Raw genomic sequence first — 8,555 nt, 5'->3', positions numbered from 1 at the left:
TAGAGGTAAATATTTTAATTAAAAATCATTTTAAAAGAGTTTTTCAGTGGATCTTCAACAGACACACATGTGTGTGTATGTGTTGAGTTAGTACATATATTTACCTAATTTCTATGTATTCCTGAGCCTGAAGATGTAAATACTTTAATAGTTATATACAACAAATAAGCAACTAGGCATTACAAAATGATATAGGGTTAACTGACAGATTTATGCCTAATTTCTACAAAAACTTTCAAAACTAGTTTCCCTCAAATTTTTATATCTGGGTATTTAATATTCTAATTTATACAACTACAATTGCTAGAATTATAATATCCAAGCTAAACATTATTTTAAAACTAAAGTCTCAAATATATTTTAACTTTGTTAATACTTAGTAAATGGATCCAAGTAACAGTTGATGGTGAGATCTTTTTATTTAAATTTCATCATTGGCCTGTAAAAGAGATGAAATACAAATGGTTTTTAAAAATATCTCATTTGTTTTAAAAAAAACCAGAGACTACTAGTATGGCAAATTTTCTAGCATTACTCTTTTTTATAGCGTTAATGATTTTCCTTACAATTTGATTTGCCTTCTAAAGGAATGCTAAAATACATTTATTTTTTAAATAAAGTAGTAATAATATTTTAAAGTATGATAAATATGTATATAAATTATGAGATAGTTCCTTATAAATATTTACTTTTACACTGTTTCAGTACTTTCTAGGGATAGCCAATGGGGAAAAAATTGCCTTTTCAAAATTACTCTTTTATCTTCAGTCATTTATTGAGCAACTTAGAGCATATCTTAAAATACTGTCAAAATTGTCTTTCAACTTTGACAGTTATTGGAGAACAATCAATCCTCCCATTTTGTTCCACAAATACTAAAGTTTGTAATTACTATTAAAAATGCCAAGATATATTTCTAGACATACTAAATGTTCTATATGACTTTAATAAACATGTATTTAATAACCCAAATTCTCAATTCTATACTCCATTTTTCTCAAATTCTAACTTCTGCCATAATTCAGACAGTGCTAGACATTAAAATCACTTGTATTCTTAATCTTCTCATTGAGAGAATCCTATTTATGCCAAACTGTTTAAAACTGCTTTACCATAATATTTTGAAATTATAGACATTTTTCAGTTCACTAGTAACATGAATAAAACTGACCTGTGGATTAGGTGGATGCTTTCCATGTAATGTTCGTGTGTGGCATTTTCCAAAATGGCCACATTCTATTTAAAGTAAGCTGTAATTGTTACCCCTTCTACGAAAGAAATGGAAGAAAGCAAAGCATAGTTTTGTGAAGACTATTATCAAAAACAGGAGCAAGACCGTCCAGGTGATCATCATTGTGACAAGCAGCCGCTCATTTGAATCAAAATCTAAATCTTTGTCCATGAGTAATGGAATGGTGCGAAGGTAGTGGACAAATTAGACAAGAAAAAAAGGAGCTAAAGTCTCCTCAAGCTTCAAAATGCTTCTTCCCTTCAGCCAGGCTTGTGAAGAGACATCTTCATGTCACATTACTTCTTACCTCACAGACCCAATTAGGTGTGCCAATTATTATGTCACTGCCATGAAGGAAAGCAGTAGTTAGGGCAACCTGTGAGAGGCAGAGGGTGTTTACCCTTGATCAAAACCTCTCTTTTACTAGTTTCAAACAGCTGCAGTATCATAAATATAAAAATAATAGAATAATTTCTACTTTTTTCTTTCCTACATCATCATATTTTTTAAAAAGATATGCATAAAGTCCACAAATTTGCCATATTTTTCTACTCATGGATTTCCAATGACATCCTTCAAGGGATGAGATAACAACAATCCTAAAATTAATATGAAAATACAAAAGACCATGCAAGGACAAAACAATTCAAATTAGAAACAAACAACAGAGACAAAACATTGTATTAAATGACTTTAAATTGCACTATAGTGTCATAGTGTCTAAAATAGCATAGTAGTAACACAAAAATAGACATGTCAACCATGGAACATAGTAGAAGACTCAGAAATATAAATTCATGCAGCTATATACACCTACTTTTTAAAAATAAAGATGTCAAAACATGCACTGGAACAAAGATAGCCTTATTCAATTGTTGGAATACATTGCTGGCTGATTAGAGGTCACAGTCTGCCATGGACTGGCAGCTTATCTCAATTGCTCAGCAAAATGGAGCTCCCTCATGCCAGCTAAGCATCCTGCTCTCTACCTGCCCATATCTGGAGAGGGTCACTTGACTTGGAGGACTGACCTTATCTAAAAGCTGTCTAAATCAGATGTCTGGTTCATCTTTAGCTTAACCCTTGGCACAGATCCCTGTTAAGAAGACTTGTACTAAGAGCTCTGCTACTGGACACTACTCCCACATATTAGTGCCTCTTTATGCAAATTGGAGTTTGTCCCCATGCTCCCCAATACTCTATATTTCTTATACTCTGAAATAAAGTTGAGCTGATTTACCAAAGTCTGTCTCCTGGAGGACTGTCTCCATTCGTGCTCATGGGCCACTTACAAAGCTTTCTGTCGACCCATTTGCCTCTTTCCCCTCTAGACCTGGTGGCCAACAGGCAGAGAGGGGAAAGAGGACCCTCACATTCAATAAATGGCTATCTACCTGAAAAAACAATTGGATATACACCTGCAAAATAAATGCATGTCTTTCATTTTACATAAAATCAACCCCAACTGGATTAAAGATCTTAATTTAAAAGTATAAATGCTGGAATTACAGATATCTGCCCCCACTCCTCCCCTCCAGCTCCTCCCATAATCCGCTCATCTTCTTTTCCACTTCATGTAGTCTTCCTTTTTATCCTCACCCAGTCTAATTAATGTTGCTCCTATGAGAATGAGTATAGAGCCACCCACCATGGGCTGTATTCCTAAGAAAACTCATTCCCCTCCCCCTCTGATATTACCAGCTGCTAATAGCCCCTCAGCTGAGGTAGGCCCTATCAATTCTGGAAGGTCGACTGGCTTTATATAATATAGCTCTTGTAGGCAACGACATAAGCAGTGAGTTCATGCCTGTGACAGCCCTGCCATGTGTGCAGGACACTACTTTTCAGCAGTTGTCTCTAAAATCTGGCTCCTACAGTCTTTCTTCTCCCTCTTCCACAATGTTCCTTTAGCAAAATAATAGTAGGTTTACCTCTGAGGCTTATAAATTCTGCAACCATGATATTTTTGGTCAGATACACAATGTTGGGTATGGGTGTTGCCTCATGTATAGTAAACCTTAAATACAATAGTAGCAGTTGGTCAACACCATAACATTTGTATCACTATTGCACCCATGGGCATATTGATTACCTTGCTGGTCATTAGTGTAGCTCACATGGTTCATAGATGGGCAAGACTGTTAATGATTTTCCTTCCAGTAGCCTACATAGCACCTTCTCTTATGATGAAAACTAGCCCATAGAAACAAGATTTCCAATCAGAACCGACCTCATTTTTCCATGTCTTTTGGTTAAAGTACATAGCATTTTCTTAATATGGTTTTCTCATATTAAGAAAAATGGGCAAAAAATCATTGTTAATAAACCTGTATTTTTTTGATAGGGGGGAGTCTCTAGGGTCCCTTCTTCAACCAACAAATTGAAGTAGAATATCCCACACTTAGCTCTGCAAATTTTATTTTATATACTATAGCTTCTGGTAGGAACATTATCTAACACCACCAATCCATGTAAAATATATAATCCATGTGGAATATGTAAGTATATTTATTGTTCATACATATTATGAAGTTTATAGCACTTAAGGTTTCCATGTATGACTTTTTCTTTCTTCCTTTTTATAAAAGATTTATTTATTATGTATACACTGTTCCATCTGCATATATTCCTACATACCAGAAGAAGGTACAAGATCTCACTATAGATGGCTGTGAGCCACAGTGTAGTTGCTGGGAATTGAACTCAGGACCTCCGGAACCTTTGATTCTTTCAAACATCCTCATTGTTAGTTATTTCTCCATCCAGCATGTCTTCTGCCTTGCACTCCCCTCCTCCTTCACACCTAAACCTTTGCCCCATAATTGCCCTTTCTCTCTTCATGCCACCTTTTTTCTATTATTTCCCTCTCTTAAACTCTCCACATATTCCCTTTCTTGCTTCCTGACTTTTCCAGGTACTCAAACTTAAAAACACAAATATAAAGATTCCAATCTAGAATTCACATATAGGAGATAACATTTTTTTTTCTGGGACTGTGTTACCTGGTTCAGTATATATATATATATTACTTTCCATTTATCTGTAAATTTCATATTTTAGATCTTCTATAGTATGTTTGTATAGGAGCACCTGTGCACCCATGATATATGTGGGGCAGGAGCATATGTCATGACATACATGTGGAGGTCAGAGGACAACTTTGGATAGTTGGTTCACTCCTACTATGTGATTTCTAGGTATCCAATTCGGGTGATTGACTCATATGGCAAGTGTCTACCTGCTGAGATATTTCACTGGCTTAAATAATTGCTATCTACATCAAAGTCTATAATATCTTCAAATCGTGAAACTTAATATCAATATAAAATAATATTCCTTTGCATTACAACTTTACTCTTGAGGATTTCTGCCATTGTGTAATAATATTGCTTTAATTGTTGAAATAAGGGAAGAACAGAAGAACTTGGCCTAACTGTGAATTCTAGGTGAATATATTCATTCATTTGATGAAATCATATATATATATATGTAGATATATATTGATTTTCATGGCCAATTTTTAGGTATTTTGATTGAGTAAGGTATTAAATTGCTTGTGGTTTCTCATAAATAGCTAAATATTGGCAGTTAAATCCTCAGTGACAAGTGTCAATATGACCCAAAATTTTAGAAGATATAAATTTGTCCTGATTTTTAGAAATTTCTTGATCTTTAAATAATATAACTTCTCTGGAGTCCCACAGTTAAAAAGATTTGTTGGACATGGAGAGAATTCAGAGGACTGTTAGCACATGATTAAGTCATTGGAAAATAAGGGCTGTGAAGAAAGGTTAATGGAACTAGGCTTGTTCAGCTTGGAAAATAGAAGGCCAAGAGGGGATTTAATAATGGTCTTTAAGTGTATAAAGAGCTATTACACAGAGAATGCTCACCAGCTGGTTTCAATCATCTCCTAGGACAGAACAAGGGGAATGGAGTGTAAATTGCATCATGAGAGATTTAGGAAAAATTTTCTGACAAGAAAACAGTAAGCCATGCCACCAGTCCAGAGTTCATCTGACAGTCTGACAGTGTATCTGGAATCGCAATCACTATACCAATTAATCATATATATATATATATATATATATATATATATATATATATATATATATATATGGAGAGAGAGAGAGAGAGAGAGCAAGTTGAGAAGATCACTGCTAAGATACAATTCATGTATTTCTTTAGAAGGCAAATATTATAAATGCATTGTGTATCTAATGAGTTATAAACTGAGAATATAGAAACAACCTTAATTTGGCATGTTGATATACAGATAGCATTGTAAAGTGCAGGTGAGGAATGAAGAGTGTGGTTGTGAAAGGGTGTGTGCATGCTTTTTTAAAGGATACATGATAGCATGAAACCTTACTTTTTCTCAGGATAAGGACAACAGTGATAGGTCTCCTAGCTCCGTGGCTTAAGGGAAGTAAGAAAAAGTTTGCATTGTTTCAGCCAGCGCTATGGATGGAGGTGGAGATGCCCAGTACTAAATTGAAGGGAATCCAAGGGACTATTTTACCTAGTCCAGTTTAATTTCTTTTTTTAAAATAAATTTATTTATTTATTTATTTATTTATTTATTTAATAGCCTGATTGCAGTTTCTCCCCCCCCTCCTAGTCCCTTCCCAAAACCCCTGTGTTTGCAGCCTCCAATCCACTCCTCTTCTCCTTCATTTCTGTTCACAAAAAGGAAGGCCTCCCATGGAATCAACAAAGCATGGCATATCAAGTTGCAGTAAGAATAAGAAGCTCTTCATGTATTAAGGCTGGGTAAGGCAACCCAGTAAGAGGAGTAGGGTCTCAAAAGCTGGTAAAAGAGTGAGCAAAATTCCCTGTTCCCACTGTTAGAAGCCCCACAAGACCAAGCTACCCAACTGTAACATATATGCAGAGGGCTTAGGTCTGTCACGTGCAGGCTCCCTGGTGGTCAGCATTTCCTTTACTTCTTCCTGTAGCTGAAGTTTTCCTGTGTCCCACCCAGTCCTGCAGCTACTCAGACCCAAGTAAACACATGGAGTTTTATATTATTTATAATCTGTATGGCCATTAGCTCAAACTTATTACTGACTAGCTCTTACACTAATTTTTTTTTTCTTTTTCTTTTTTTTTAATTTTACAACACCATTCAGTTCAACATAATAGCCACAGATTCCCCTGTTCTCCCCCACTCGTCCTCCTCCCCCTCCCCCAAGCCTACCCCCCATTCCCACCTCCTCCAGATCAAGGTCTCCCCCAAGGACCGGGATCGACCTGGTAGACTCAGTCCAGGCAGGTCCATTCCCCCCCTCCCAGACCGAGCCAAGTGTCCCTGCATAAGTCCCAGGATTCAAACACCCAACTTATGCAACGAGTCCAGGACCCGGCACCAATGCACAGCTGCCTCCCAAACAGATGAAGCCAAATGACTGTCTCACCCATTGAGGGGGCCTGATCCAGTTGGGGGCCCCTCAGCCTTTGGTTCATAGATCCTGTGCTTCCATTCATTTGGTTATTTGTCCCTGTGCTTTATCGAACCTTGGCTTCAACAATTCTCGCTCATATAAACCCTCTTCTTTCTCACTAATTAGACTCCCAGTGCTCCACCAGGGGCCCAGCCGTTGATGCCTGCATCCAGATTCCTCAGTCCTTCGATGGGGTTTATGGCACAACTATTAGGGTGTCTGGACATCCCATCACCAGAGTAGGTCAGTTCCTGCCGTCTCTCGACCATTGCCAGCAGTCTTTTGCGGGGATATCTTTGTGGATATCCTCCCTAGCTCTCTGCTTCCTCCCCTTCTCATGTGGTCTTCATTTACCATGGTCTCCTATTCCTTGTTCTCCCTCTCTTTTCTTGATCCAGCTAGGATCTCCCACTCTCTTTCCCTCGACCATTGCCCTTCATTGTTCCCAGTCATGACCAGGCTGTTCATGTAGATCTCGTCCATTTCTCCGTGTCTTTTTTTGGGGTCCCATTTTAGCAGTGAGTAGCAGTCCAGTCATCCTTGTTCCACATCTAGCATCTTCCTATGAGTGAGTACATACCATATTTGTCTTTCTGAGTCTGGGTTACCTCACTCAGGATGATTTTTTTTCTAGATCCATCCATTTGCCTGCAAACCTCATGATGTCATTGTTTTTCTCTGTTGAGTAGTATTCCATTGTGTATATGTGCCACAATTTATTTATCCATTCTTCAGTTGAAGGGCATCTAGGTTGTGTCCAGGTTTTGGCTATTACAAACAATGCTGATATGAACATAGCTGAGCAAGTGCTCTTGTGGTATGATTGATCATTTCTTGGGTATATGCCCAGGAGTGGTATAGCTGGATCTTGGGGGAGATTGATTCCCAATTTTCTAAGAAAGTGCCATATTGATTTCCAAAGTGGTTGTACAAGCTTGCATTCCCACCAGCAGTGGAGGAGAGTTCCCCTAGTTCGACATCCTCTCCAGCATAAAGTGTCTTCAGTGTTTTTGATTTTAGCCACTCTGACAGGCGTAAAGTGGTATCTCAGAGTTGTTTTGATTTGCATTTCCCTGATGATTAGGGATGTTGAGAATTCCTTAAATGTCTTTCAACCATTTGGGTTTCCTCTGTTGAGAATTCTCTGTTTAAGTCTAAAGCCCATTTCTCAATTGGACTGTTGGTCGTTTTGATGTCTAATTTCTTGAGTTCCTTATATATTCTGGATATCAGTCCTCTGTCAGATGTGGGGTTGGTGAAGATCTTTTCCCATTCGGTAGGCTGTCGCTTTGCCTTGTTGACCATATCCTTTGCTCTACAAAAGCTTCTCAGTTTCAAGAGGTCCCATTGATTGATTGTTTGTCTCAGTGTCTGCGCTACTGCTGTTATATTTAGGAAGTGATCTCCTATGCCAATGCGTTCAAGACTATTTCCTACTTTCTCTTCTAGCAGATTCAGAGTAGCTGGATTTATGTTGAGGTCTTTGATCCACTTGGACTTAAGTTTTGTGCAGGGTGACAGATATGGATCTATTTGCAGCCTTCTACACATTGATATCCAGTTATGCCAGCACCATTTGTTGAAGATGCTTTCTTTTTTCCATTGTACACTTTTGGCTTCTTTGTCAAAAATTATATGTCCATAGGTGTGTGGGTTAATGTCAGGGTCTTCAATTCAATTCCATTGGTCCACATGTCGGTTTTTATGCCAATACCAAGCTGTTTTTATTACTGTAGCTCTATAGTAGAGCTTGAAGTCAGGGATTGTGATGCCTCCAGAAGTTGTTTTATTGTACAGGTTTCTTTTAGGTATCCTGGGTTTTTTGTTTTTCCATATGATGTTGAGTATTATTATTTCCAGGTCTGTGAAGAATTGTGTTG

At 37.5% G+C, this 8,555-nt stretch overlaps 1 long non-coding RNA gene across 1 annotated transcript; it reads right to left on the bottom strand.

Moving 5' to 3' along the window:
- Positions 1–400: 400 nt before the first annotated feature.
- Positions 401–1,525, bottom strand: LOC121825847 (uncharacterized). The gene is made up of 2 exons (XR_006068195.2): positions 1,172–1,525; positions 401–439 (listed from the first exon to the last, which is right to left on the bottom strand). It is a non-coding gene; the product is annotated as an uncharacterized LOC121825847 (long non-coding RNA).
- Positions 1,526–8,555: the final 7,030 nt, after the last annotated feature.

Source organism: Peromyscus maniculatus, chromosome X, assembly GCF_049852395.1.
Source record: "Peromyscus maniculatus bairdii isolate BWxNUB_F1_BW_parent chromosome X, HU_Pman_BW_mat_3.1, whole genome shotgun sequence".
NCBI classification, from domain to species: domain Eukaryota; kingdom Metazoa; phylum Chordata; class Mammalia; order Rodentia; family Cricetidae; genus Peromyscus; species Peromyscus maniculatus.
The sequence above is the reverse complement of the archived record's forward strand: the minus strand, read 5'-3'. Positions and strand labels throughout refer to the sequence as shown.